The sequence below is a fragment of the Tamandua tetradactyla genome, chromosome 24 (assembly GCF_023851605.1).
Source record: "Tamandua tetradactyla isolate mTamTet1 chromosome 24, mTamTet1.pri, whole genome shotgun sequence".
NCBI lineage: Eukaryota > Metazoa > Chordata > Mammalia > Pilosa > Myrmecophagidae > Tamandua > Tamandua tetradactyla.
The window spans coordinates 49,475,316-49,489,808 of NC_135350.1; the positions used below are offsets into that span (position 1 = coordinate 49,475,316).

General features: G+C 40.0%; 1 long non-coding RNA gene across 7 annotated transcripts in view; it reads right to left on the reverse strand.

Annotated features, from left to right (window-relative positions):
• The window catches only part of LOC143668332 (uncharacterized), an 83,079-nt gene that overhangs the window by 26,712 nt on the left and 41,874 nt on the right, over positions 1-14,493 (reverse strand). For all 7 annotated transcript variants that reach the window (XR_013168399.1, XR_013168398.1, XR_013168396.1 and 4 more), the window contains exons 4-6: positions 14,310-14,448; positions 13,868-14,015; positions 10,334-10,394 (exon numbers count right to left, since the gene is read on the reverse strand). This is a non-coding gene — a long non-coding RNA (uncharacterized LOC143668332). The remainder of the gene's footprint in view (positions 1-10,333; positions 10,395-13,867; positions 14,016-14,309; positions 14,449-14,493) is intronic.

Genomic DNA, 14,493 nt, shown 5'->3' on the forward strand with positions numbered 1-14,493 from the left:
GATAAAATTATTTTTCCATCCTTAAACTTGTCCTACCAGATTTATTTGAGGAAAGAATAAATGTCTCAAAATGCAGAGTTTTTACTTTGGTAGCTATGGTGCATTAGTTTCTTAATGTTACTGTAACAAATTACTGTAAATGTTAGGGTTTAAAACAATACAAACTTATTATCTTAAAGTTCTATAGTTCAAAACTCTGAAATGGGTCTCACTCGGCTAAAAATAAAGGCGTCAGCAGGACTGTGCTGTTCTGGGGGTCTAGGGGAAAACGGCTCTCTTGCCTTTTCTATCTTCCAAAGGCTGCCTACCTCCTTTGGCTCATGGCCCCTTCCTTCATCCTTAAAGCCAGCAGTATAGCATTTTACAATGTCTTTCTCTCTCTCTCTCTCTCCTGCCATCATCAATTACATCACCATTTTCTGTCTCTGATTTACATGTCTCCCTCTTATGAAGATCTTTGTAATTGCATTGGGCCCACTTGGATGGTCCGGAATAATCTCCTGATCTCAAGATGCTTAATTTAATCTTATCTGAAAAATTCTTTTTGCCATGTAAGTTAATACGTTCATAGGTTCCAGAGATAAAGACATGGACATCTTTGGGAGAGGAGGGGGACCATTATTTAGCCTATTACACATAGTTATTCATTTTCCCAATGAAATGCAAAATAATGATCTAAATCCTCCAAGAGAACTAGTTCTAAAGTTCAGGTCATAGTCCTACCTCCTAAATATTGTTTCAGGCTCTTCTTCCCAAGGCTGTAGCTACCTACTCAAGCTTCATTGGGCTATTAGAAGCTCATTCATTCAGCTATCTAAACTCTGCTAACTCAACTGAGAGCCTACAAATTTAATGAAACTGCATTTGTGGAAGTCCTTTTCCAAATTTTATGGGAGTAGAGAGCTAGGATCATAGACTTCTACTTTATCCTTCACTTCCATAAGTTCTGTGATTTGTTTTTTCAGTTTTTCTATTTCTTCTTTTTGTTCAGCCCATGTCTTCTTCATGTCCTCCCTCAATTTCTCAATTTCCTTTTTGAAGAGGTTTTCCATTTCTGTTCGTATATTCAGCATTAGTTGTCTCAGCTCCTGTATCTCATTTGAACTATTGGTTTGTTCCTTTGACTGGGCCATATTTTCAATCTTCTGAGCGTGGACCGTTATCTTCTGCTGGCGTCTGGGCATTTAGTCAGATTTCCCTGGGTGTTGGACCCAACAGGTTGGAAGATTTCTCTGTGAAATCTCTGGGTTCTGTTTTTCTTATCCTGCCCAGTAGGTGCTCGTGGCACTCGTGGCACACGTTTGTCTCACGTGTTTGGAAGGGATCCCCCCTGGTCACCGTTCTCCGCAGCCTGGGGATTTCCGATCCAATTCTCTCAGTTGGTCCAGGGGGCCGCGTGTGGTGGGGGCGCCAGCTGCCGCGGCTTGAGAGGACCCTGTGGCTCCTTTATTAATGCCCCTATTGGTGTTTGGTTGGACCCAGTCCCTGCCACTGTTGGAAATTCTCTCCTCTCCCTGGAGAGGTGCCGGTCGCCGGCCGCCGCGGCCCGGGGAACTCGCCACTGGACCAGGAAGCCGCCCGCGGGGGAGGGGCGCCGGTTGCCGGTCACCGCGGCTTGGGTAGCCCTCTGATCCGAGACTCGTAGCCGGTCCAGGAAGCCGCCCGCAAAAGAGGGGTGCCGGCCGCCGCGGCTTGGGGAAGCGCATGCCGCTCGGGGATCTCACCGCAGCAGAGTCTCGCAGTCAGTCTAGCCAGTCCAGACTGGGGTACGCTGTGTGTCCATTCCCTGCCGTGGCCCCGGGAGCTGTTCTGCACTGTTTCTGTTCACCTAGTAGTTGCTCTCTACTGGTGGTTTTTATCACTCAAAATCTTCACCTTTTCTCTTCTAGTGTAGCGAGAAACCAGGAAAAGGCTCCACAAGAGCCTCTAGGAACGTTAGGTGGAAACAGCACTGGAGCGTGTAACCAGGAACAAGGCTGCAAGCTTCTGGGCGCATTCCATGGGAAGAGAACGAACTGGATGGAGGATCCAAAGTTGCAGGAAGTAAGTTTCATCAGACTCTGGCCATAGGATTCCACCTAGTAGCCTCGGAAAGTCTGAGCCCCGTAGACTTCTTTTGAAACAAAAACTGAAACAACTTTATGACCAGAAACAAACATTTTCATGCATAATTCAGGAATCAAAGAAAATGGAATTACAGAATTTGATAACTTGCAGGGCCCCTAAGGACCGCTTTAATAAATTGTTTCACTTTATCGGTGATAAAATTAAGGAGCAGAAATAAGTCAGGTTTACCAGCCTCAGAGGAACAAGCCTGAGACCTGATCTCCTACTTTTGTTCTACTGCCAGGAAGGGAGGCAGGCAGGAGGGAAGGGAGGGAGAGAGGGAGGAGGAAGAAAGGGAAGGAGAATAAAATGATGTGGATGTTGTATTAGTCAGCGTTCTCCAGAGAAACACAACCCACAGAAAAAATAGGGAGAAAAGATTTATTATATGGCGTTGGCTCGCACAATGTGGGATTGGTAAGTCTGAATTCTGTAAGCAGGCTATAAGTTAGAATCTCTGAAGTCCAGTTAATTTGAACCTAAAGGGCAAGCCACAAACTGGAAACTGATAAAGATGATACTGAAATTAAGGCTACATTTCCCAGAAGTTGGCTAACTGAAGTTGAGGCAGAAATTCTTTCTGATTCCTGAAATCCTCAGTTCTGGCTTTTAAGACCAGCAAATGACTGGATGAGGAGATTCCCATGTGGCTGATGGCAATCTCCTTTGATTATAGAAGTAATCATCTGCAGATGTGAACCTCTACAAACTACCCTAGCAGTAACAATCAGACCATTGCTTGCTTAACTAAAGAACTGATGCCATAACCTAGCCGGGGTGACTCAAGTAACCATCACAGGCACCCTTTCTACGTCAGATCTCCTATGAGTCACTTTGTTGCATATTATCTCATTTCATCCTTACAGATATCCTGAGTGATAAGGGTATCGGTCTCATTTTTATTATTATGAATTAGGATACCAAGGTCCAAAGAGATTCTGTATATCCATTTAAATCCAGACACCTAAAACAATCAGTTCTCAATTACCTAAGATCAAGGTGGAAAGAGATGCAAGTTACAAATAATCCCAAACTCTGATTAAAACAAAACTTGACTGAACAATGTACATATATATATATATATATATATATATATATATATATAAACATAACTCTTGTAATTGTATCTAATATTTAGGAACACATTTACCACTCCACAGATGCCCAAAAGTATAAAAATACCCCTAGTGTAACTCATTAGGAACACTAAATCTACATTGTCACTTGATAAAAAACTGCTAAAAGGTTGCTAATAAATAATCTAATTTTTATTTGGTTTTTAGTTAATCTATCTGTTCTAGTTTGCTAGCTGCCAGAATGCAACACAACAGAGATGGATTGGCTTTTAATAAAAGGAGATTTATTTTGTTAGTTCTTCAGAGGAAAGGCAGCTAACCTTCCACTGAGGTTCTTTCTTACGTGGAAGGCACAGGATGGTCTCTGCTGGTCTTCTCTCCAGGCCCCTGGGTTCCAACAACTTTCCCCGGGGTGACTTCTTTCTGCATCTCCAAAGGCCTGGGCTGAGCTGCGAGTGCTGAGATGAGGAATGCCAAGCTGCTATGTTGCACTCTCTCATTTAAGCACCAGCCAATTAAACCAAATGTCATCACTGCAGCAGGCATACCTCCTAGCCGACTGCAGATGTAAATCAGCAACAGATGAGGTTCACATACCATTGGCTCATGTCCACAGTAACAAAACTAGGCACGCTCACCTGGCCAAGTTGACAACTGAATCTAACTAACACACTATCCTTTAAGTAATGTTAGAACAGGCCCACATTGGGCAAAGAAGTAGTCCCAGATGCTGCTGTATTCTTCCTTCCCTGTCTTAATTCCTCTGCCTTTGAAGCCCTGTCTTTGTAGTGCTTAAATCCATAGCCCTCCTTGTTTCCCTTGCCTTTGCTTATAGTCAACTAGACCTTCCTTACTGAGGCTCAGAGATGGAGCCCAGTTCAGGTGGAGGGAACAAGCAATGAAAGTCTTCCAATCTGTCGATATTTCCACTGATTTGAGGTAATTTTTATATTTTATGCACTTTATATTAATTCTTAAAACAGAAAACACAATACAAAATCATTGAGAACTGACTATGACTGAAAATGCAGGCATATGAATTTAGCTTTCGAGGACTCCCAAGCCTCTTCTTCTTACTCTTCAATGCCTACAAACCTGAAAACACCAACGATATGTGCTTAAAAACTAGCTTAAAGCCATTTACAAACCAAACATCAACTTGAATTTTGCTATAAAATAGGACTGGAAATTTGTACATGCTGTGGATTTTAATTAAAAGAATCACATTGTCATTTGCTTTGAAGATATTTACAGAGATTATCTTACAATAAACCCCACAAATAAGCTTCTGCCCTTAGCTGGGATGCTCCTGCAGCTCCTCTGACACCCCACCCTACTCCATCCTATCACATATACAACTTCGCCTGGCTGACTCTTCTCATCCTTCCTCATCACTTTATCGGGCAAGTCTTTCCAGACCCTCCAGACTAGAGTCAATCTCCCTTTACCCTCTCCTTGTCTCTGTAGCTCTTACCATCACTTTTAGTAGACTAGGAGAGTATTTAGACACTAGATTCTGGGGTCAGTATTCCTGGGTTGAAATATCAGTGCTTTCACTAGTTATGAGATCTTGAGAAAGTTTCTTTATTTTCTATGCCTCAGTTTCTTCATCTGCAAACTAGAGATCAAAATATCCACCTCTTAGGATTGTTAGATGGAATGTGTTAGATAATGCATGAAAAGCACCTAGGAAGATATCTGGCATGTAGTTCTATACAAGTATTTGCTATTGTTAGTTATGAGCTGTTGATATTTTTCCCCCTATGCTGGAAGGTACAGGAGGGCTTCAGCTGTTTCTGTGTTGTTCCCCAGTGTATTTCTAGCAACTAGTCTCTGGGTTCAATAGACAGTTTCTGAAAATAAAGAAAAGAAATCCCAGAGTTTCCTCTAGCATCATTAAATCATTCTCATTTGTGGACTCAGCCACACTCATAGTGGCTACCATCTTTGGAGCTGCAATCACCACTGTTACACCAGAACCTTCACTGATACCTTCAAATATCTTAGTTCAAATGGCTCTAGCATCAAATTCAGAAAAAAAATAGTGGTAGTTATAAAGTACGGTGGTTATAGCAGTAGCACTGTAGCAAATGTTTTGTTGATTCAGCTTTCACTTCAAAAACAAGAGAAGCTCTGGTTAAGCTTAGTGACAATAGAGACACAGAATAAAGGCAGTAGATTAAGCTTAGTAAGGAAGGAAGGCTGTAAAGTCCAACAAAAACAAATTCACTACCAGTGTCCACCAACCAGTACAAAATTATAATAATAACAGAAACAAAAATGAAAGCCCTAAGATGCCCTCTATGGAGGCATAATAGAGTTATGATGAGCATAAGCTCTAGATCTTGACTAAATGGGTTCCAAGCTCTGTTTTATCACCTGCTAGCTATGAAACATAAAAAACTTCCTTAACTTTTGTTTGTTACTGATTTAATCAGATCCCCACAAAGACGTGTTCTAGTCCTAACCCCTGGTTCCACAGACGTGAACTCATTTGAAAATAGGATCTTTAAAGGTCCTATTAGTTAAGACGAGGCCAAACTGAATCAGGATCGGTGTTAATCCAATATGATTGGGATCCTTACAAGCGGAGAAAAAAATTGGCTTTATTTAAAAGTAGAACACAGGAGCAGACCAACAGGGAGAGAGCTAGCCACGTAATGGAGACAGAGATTGAGTTAACGATGACCAGTAAACCACGACCAGAATGCTACAGACTTCCACAAAGAGCAGCACCTGTCAACACCTCGATTTGGGACTTCTGTCCTCCAAAACCGTGAGAAAATAAGTTCTTGTTATTTAAGTCAACCAAGTCTGTATTATTTGTTATAGAAGCAGCTCTGGAAAACTAAGTCAGGGTTTCAGTTTCCTCTTCTGTAAAATGAGAATAAAAAGTAGCAGCCTTATAGGTTACTATAAGAACTAAATGGATTACTTTTAGAATGGGGAGCAGTGACTGACACAAAGAAAGCATTCAATAAATGCTAGTTACTTGTGTTAATTCAAAGATTTTCATTGACACAATCCCAAAGGACTAGAGATAAGAGTCCTCCACAGATACATCTGTGTACACACACATACATATTATATAAATAAAAACAGACGTACTCCTCATGGCTTCTGACCACTTTTGCCCTACACTTCACACTGACACTAAACTTTGGGACAGTAAATGCATATGCTCTTGGGCCCTTTTCTGGGGTTCTGTAAAAATCTAAGGGTTCTGTTTTTGCTCTGTGCCTTGATGTTACCATCAGCACTGTAAAGATAGGCATCTTGACCTACCAGGCATGGCCACTGTCTCTGCAAAGCAGGACAGGGACCTGCAGCCCAGATTTCCTTCTCAATTGAGGCTTTCCTGTGAGAATGAGAGCTTTCTATTCAGATTTTCTCATAAACAAATACATAAACTCTGATATTTTACCCACCTTCTAACTCAATGTTTATCAAACCTGAATACATCTGCAGATCCATAAGTTCTATGGATTCCTACTTCAGAGTCATTGTTCAATTATTAAACTTATGAAAAACAACAAAAAAAATGAAATATCAAATTTATAAAATCATATTCAACATTCGCTTTCAAATCTCATTTACTAGTTCATCAACTACTCATTTAGTGCCTACTATATGCTGGACATTTTGCTGAGAATAAAATGATAATCAAAACTCAAGTTCCAGGGGGATGGCCAAATAGAGTAGCTCGAGATTAGCCTTGCTCCATGGAAAAGTTAGAGACGGGACAGAAGGGTTACTGAGGCAGCAATTCAGGAGTGTGGCTGACTCGGGTGAGTCTTCTGCACCAAATAGGGCAGTATTAGTTGAAGAGGCTGAGGAATTGAGAGGCAGAAAGCTGGAGCCTACTGTGGAGGCATAGAGCCTGTGGGAGTGCAAGGACGGGAGCTGGGGACTAGAAAGTAAGCCAGGCCGGGTTCCTTCGGCACAATACCTTCACCAACGCAGTCCCATAACCAGGGACTCATCCCATACCTCATGTACCTGATCTCTGTCACCCACTCCCATTCCCAGTGCTCCAGGTGCCCCCACCCCACCAGTCCCCAGTGCAGACACCTGCCCTACACCCCCACCCCAAGTGCAACCCAACCCACCTATCCTGCACCCCTGTTGAGCACTACCTCCCATTCCCTGTTCCCTGCTGGCTGTTACCAGCACATAAAGGTTGCAGGCACTAACCCCCATACTCAGTCTAACCCAGCCCCCTGCCCATAGTGTCACACAGCTTCACCCTGCCCCACCCCCTGAGCTCTGAGCATCAGTCTGTGGCACTCCTAGAGCCACACATGCCCATGGGCCCCCAATCATGTCATGCAGCTCTGGGAACCTCAGTTTACAGCAGTCCTAGAACTGTGCATGAGCCCAGCCCTCAGCCACACTTCCCAGCTCTGGGACAGTGCTGACCTATGCAACCAGGTCACATCTGCCCCCAATCCATGAAGGCATAACACGGACCTGCTGCCACAGCTCTACACATGCATACAAAGGGCCTTGTGCCTTAGACCAGTGCACACCAGGGCTACGTCCCTCAGACTGGTGCACCAGCACAACTATATCCTCCCTGGCCAATGGGCACCTATGTTCACAAGCATCAGTGTAACATCCCCAACCTGCGCCTATACCTGCCCTGAAACAAATCACTGCACTGAGTGTCCCACCCTGTATCCTGCTCCCTGCTGTATAACCATCCTGCAAACACAAGGCCTTAGACTACTGAAAGAAATCAACTCCCATCCATGTTGTTGTGTGCTTCAGGTGTGCAATGTAATTAAGATGCTAAGCCTACCAAAAGTGATCTACAGATTCAATGCATTACCAATCAAAATTCCAATAGCTTACTTTGTAGAATTGGGAAAGTCAATCATCAAATTTATTTGGAAGGGTAAGGGGACTTGAATAGGATGTGGAGAAATTGAAACACTTATTCACTGCTGATGGGAATATAAAATAGTACAGCTACTGTGGAGGATGATTTGGCAGTTTCTCTGGAAGCTAAATATAGAGTTGCCTTATGACCTGGCAATACCGGTATTCAGGATATACATAGATAATTGTAAGGCAGGAATGCAGACATTTGCACACCGATATTCATAGCAGTATTATTCACAATTGCCAAAAGATGGAAATAACCCAAGTATCCATCAACAGATATGGATAAACAAAATGCGGTATTTACAAATGATCAAGTATTATCCAGCACTAAGAAGGAAAGAAGTCCTGAAGCACACAACAACATGGATGAAACGTGAGGACACTGTATTGAGTGAAATAAGAGAGACACAAAAGGGCAAATATTGTATGATTTTGCTGATATGAAGTAATTATAATATGCAAACTCATAGACATAAAATATAGAATACAGGAGTCTTGGTTTGCTAAATGCTGCCAGAATGCAATCTATCAGAAATGAAATGGCTTTTAAAAAGGGAATTTATAAGTTACAAGATTACAGTTCTAAACCCATAAAACTGACAAAACTAAGGCATCCAGAGAAAGATACCTTGACTCAAGAAAGGCTGATGTGTGTCACATGGGAAGGCACATGGCTGGTATCTGCTAGTCCTTGTTCCTGGTTACCAGGATATAGAATGAGGCCAAAGGATGGGGACAGTTTCTTACTATGTGCAGAGTGTTTAACAAGGTTGACTTTAAATGTTTGGAAATGGACAGAGGTAACAGTAGCACTTTATTGAGAAAATAATAAGCAGTGCTGAATGGTGCGTGAATGTGATGGAAAGGGGAAGTTTAGAGTCATGTATGTAACCAGAAGGAAATTTGGAGATTTAAGCATGGAAATGTATAACACAGTGAATCTTGTGGTGGGCAATGTGATTAACTGGATAAATATTTTAGAAGTCCTTTAATGAACAAGAACAAATGTACAACAGCATTGCAAGGAGTTAATAATAGCGGCATATATGGGGAAAATGTACCTATTGCAAACTATGGACTAAGTAATATTTTAATATTCTTTCATCAACAGTAGCAAATGTACCACACCAACACTATGGGCCAATAATGGGGGGATAAGGGATATGGGAGGATTTGGGTTTTATTTTTTATTTTTCTTTTCTGAAGTAATGAAACTGTTCTAAAATTGGTCATGGCGATGTAGATGCTGATATGATAAGCAACCCAAGTGCCCATCAACTGATAAATGGATCAACAAAATATAGTGTATACCTACAATGGAATATTATTCCACAGTAAGAAGGAGTCAAGTCCTGATGCATGTGACAACATGGGTGAACCTTAAGGACATTAAGTTGAGTGAAATAAGCTACACACAGAAGGACAACTATTATATGATCTCACTGATAGGAACTTATTATAATCAAATTCATAGAGTTGGAATCTAAAATATCAGTTAGCAGGCTATAGAATGGGGTAGAGAATTGGAAGCTGAATTTCTATTTAGGTTGATTGTAAATGTTTGGAAATGAATAGTGGTGACGTAGCATATTATTTTGAGTGTAATTAAGAGTGCTGAATCATGTTTGCGAATATGAGTGAAAGGGGAAATTTGGGGTCATGTATGTTACTAGAAGGAAAGTTAGAAGATAAAACCTGGAACTGTATAACATAACGAACCCTGTTGTGGGTAATGAACTGTGATTAATTGTACAAATTTAAGAATGTTCTTTCATGAATATAAGAAATGTATGATATATTATGAGGCATTAAGAATAGAGTGGTATATGGGAAAATATACACCTAATGTAAACTATGGACTATAATTGACAGTAATGTTTTAATATTCTTTCATCAATTGTAACAAAGGTACCACACTAATGCAAAGTATCAACAATAGTTGATGTGGGAACATTGCATTTTTTAGATGATTTTTCTATACACCTACAACATCTCTAATTAAAGTAATAGTAATCATAAATGCTCACGGCTTAGTGAGAGATAGACACATATACAAATAATCACATAATGGTGGGGGTAAAAATTATAGTATAGATACGTGAAGGTACCATAGGAGTAAAGAGTAGGAAACTGTCTAAAAGAATCAGGGAACATTCACTAAAAAATATATTTGTACTGAATCTAAAAACTATAAGTAGGGTCTGTCAAACTGAGAAATAGAGGGATAGTGAGAAGTCTTGCAGGAGGGAAAAAATATGACATACCATCAAAAGGGTGGCTGCAACTCTCTCTTCAGGTATTATCTGTATATAGGTTCCCCAATAACTACAAGAGAAATCACAGGTGTCAGTCTGGAAATATTCTTCAACCAATTTTGCACTTCACTGGTGGCACATCTAAAGCCTAAGTCTAGATTGATTTTCCCAAAATCAAAGGCACTTATTTTTATTCCATTATTTTTCTACTACAATGAGCTGCCTCCAGAAAGCAATAAGGATGATCAAAAAACAAAAACCAGAGTATTCCTGCTATAATAAATATCCCTTTTCTTAAATCCATCAGGTTCAAATAAATAGGCTATTTTCAAATAACAAATAAAGATAATATTTTATGGTGTCTCTCTAGGTCTTCCAACTTCTAAAGAGTTTTCTGATTCAGAATTTGTTTTATTATTAAATATGGCTCCTTTAGTCTAATTTTTAATGATCCACAATCCATAAACTCTATTTAGAATAACCCTAAATTTACCATAATATTATTAGGAAAAAGAAACTTAATAAATTATAAGATCAATGAATTAGATACTGAATTCACACTACGTACAATACACTGTTCTACATACTCCAGGGCGTAATACAGTACACATGACATTGCAATTTTGCCCCATGACTTATTCTGCCACTTATTTGTTGTTCATAGCTATATAATCAGAGAGATTGGGGTTTATATCCTGACTTCACTTATTTGTTGTGTGATCTTGACCAAATTATTAAACATGTTTAAGCCTTGATTTCTTCCTGTATAAAATGAGGATATAAAAATATCTGGTTTATGAGTTGTCATAAATATTTAATGAAACAATGAATTCAAAACATTTAGCATAATGCCTGACACATAGTAAGCAACCATCAGTAGGTATTGGCTAATATCATCATAATCATTTTCGTCACCTTCACCTTGCCATGATGGTTGAAGTCTACATTTTACCTTGGAGGCTCTAGAAAGAAGACTAAATCAAGGATTAAGTGCTGAAGCTTTCTTTGGGATGTACAAAGCCATGGCAGTGAAAGTGAGGAGAAAAGTGAGTGAGGCAAGGAAGGATGGGAAGCTGTACAAAGTGACTTGTTACCATGTGCATCACTGTATCCAAATGAGCTGTAAGGAGACACAACAGATCATGCAGCTGGAGCATCTGGCTGGCCATGTAGGATTTCTTCAGATGAGCTTTGTAGTTGGAGTAGTCCAGGGGAAGGAGGAAGGAGGAAGGAGGGGAGGGATTTATTTGCTTTCTCCCTCTCATCTTTGGTTTCCCATTAGTCTAAATTTGTTCCATGGGGATTAACACCTCCACACTTCAGGGTTGTAGCATCCACCTCTTCTGCTGGCTACGGAAGGTGCCAGATTCTACACCCAGTACCATGGAACTTCATTCGAGTCTAAAAATGAAGGTGGGAGCCAGGAACTTGTAGTTATAGATGGTCAGCTTAGTTGCACTGTGCTAACCACAGACAGTGGCTGGATAGCCCCGGTATTGAAAGCATGGTCTGGAAAACCAGACTGCCGTGGAAATCTAAGGCAGGGCATAAGATCTGTGTCAGATATGGACTGTTTCTCAGAATCCAGCAGCATATGATTGGGGGTCATTAATAAAGAAGACTTAATAACAACCGCCAGCATTGCAAACAACCACCAAGTCTCAACAGATTCGAACAAAAACATTTATTTCTCCCACATAGGCCTCCAGGTCAGCAGTAGATTAGCTGAGTTCAATTAGGCTCAGCCAAGCTCAGGTTCAGGTTGGTTGCTTGTACCTCTGGTTTGGGGACCCAGGCAAAAGATGCTATGGCTGCCTTTTTGCGGCAGATGGCAGGAGCATCAGAGAGGCTAATGGAAACTTGCCATGCCTCTAAAAGCCTTGGTTCATATGGACAATTATGCAAATAACAGTAATGACAACTCACAAAGCCCAAGTTTATAATCCACATTCTTCTAAATGCTGAGCTGTGTCTCTAGTATGATCATTGCCCATCATTGATATTTTCCTTTCCTTTAGGATAATCCATCTTTATAAATCTCAAGTAACCTCAATATTTGATTTTCATTTCACATTATGGATTCTTCAAGTTATCTTTTCTTTTAATTCATATTTCTTATACTGAAATTTGATTATTGAACAAATTTGAACTTGAATTTTGCCATATTAGCAACAGGATTTGTTCTTATGAACACCCCTGGAGTCAAAAGACAACTAGAGAGATGTAGAATTTCAAGTACTATGCATTCATGAGCTGGAATTTAAAGTTCCTAAGCAATAGGGCTTGTGATGCCAAGAATAGCCGAGCTGTTCCCTAGTCTTCCAAGCCCCAAGTGTTTGCTTAGTTAACACGCTAAACTTTTTTTTTTTTTTTAATTTTACTACTGCCAGCATTACAAAGTCAAAATAGCTGTGGAGGAACAAGCTGTTCTGCCTCATGTCTCATCAACATTCCTTGCTCAGTGTATCAAAACACAGAGAGCATACAGATCAAATGCAACAACTCTTCAAAAAGTTCCCTATTGGGGATTTTCTTCCTGCAAATCCATTCCCAGGTGCTACTTAGAACATCAGAAGAAAGGTGGTCTTCTACTCAAATCCAAATGACGTCACAGCCAACAAGGATGGATTTAAAATCCCATTTTGTCACTTGAAAAATAAAAATATATTATGGAGGCCTACATAAGCTAATATCAAGATTAAAACATGAGAAATTTTATTTCCAAAGAACAAATTTGAAATTATTGGGAGATGTTATATCCCAAAGTCATTGACAAAAACATCATTGAAATAAGATTCTAACCTAAGTCTCCCTTGTCACCTGGGAAGGATTTAATTTTAAAGAGCAACTATATTGCCAGCTGCCCTGTGGCAATATAAGAGGGGCCCACATAAAGAAAACTGAAGGGGAAGGTTAATAAGTTAAAGCCATTTCAATTCAGATCACGGTTCAGCGAATCAACTCTACCCCTAAACAAAATCAATAAGAGAAAGATTAACCTAGTTGTCCCCATTTGAACATGTATAATATTCAAAATTCAATTTGCAGCCTTTCTTTTATTCATGATCTTTTAATGAATATCTGTACCAATGAAACAGTTTCTGTTTGCATAGTTAAACAAATGAAATTTTCATTTACTATGCAAATAGTTCACAGAACTAGGTTAACATCTGAACTAATACTTAATAATTAATTGATAATTACTCTTATTGTAACCTACAAATATGTGGCTATAAAAAAATAGCCAGAGAGAATATTAATTAGAGAGAAAGTAGTTAGTTTTTTGGCAGAACTCAGGTACAAAACTGTTGGCTTTCCAGAAAAGCCAAGATGATCTAAGCCACCATCCTATTCTACCATTGCTTCCACCTCCCTGCAGCATAAAGGAAAGACATCTTTACCAGTTGTTCTTTTCAAATGGCAGCTGCAGATAACTGTGCAATGACACATGGGAAGAGAGCCACACGTGCTGATTCAGCAATACAGTAAGTCCAGAAAGAGGAAAAGCTATAAAATAAATAATACAGTTTGGAAATATGATACCTTAAGTCTAAAAGTTAAGCAACTTCAGATTGATTGAGAATTCTCTGAAGATGGAGGTCATCCCCGAAACAAGAATCTTGGTCAATTCAAAGTTGATTCTGAGAATTATTATCTAGTACAGAACTTAGAGGAGGAAATAGTACAGAGCCTGGTGAGAAAAGAAGAGATAATTAACCAGATGACTATTATAATATTTCCTTCATCTACATCTAATCTTGTGTATGCCCTTTTCTTTCTTTAGAATATTTCATTTATATTTTAGTAATGAGGCATTAGGAGTCAACACTAAGTCTCATGTAATGCATCTGCCTGTTTCAATAAGGACCTGCTGTTTCCATTATTCTGAAGAGAATTCCTCTATTAATTGGGTTTAAAAGGATAAGCTACTATAATGAAGAAACCCAGCAATACTATCACTTTGAAAAGAAAGTTAGTTTCTCACCTGAACCACTTCTGAAATGGCAGTCCCAGGTGGTGGGGCAGTTCTGCCTGGTTGAGTTGACTGAGGTTCCAGATTCCTTTCACCCATCCTTGAGGGCATGCCTATCATCTGCATGGCTGAAGCTGAACCACCATGGATTCTAACCAGTGTCAAAAGGAAAGCATGAAAGAGGCATGTTCACTGC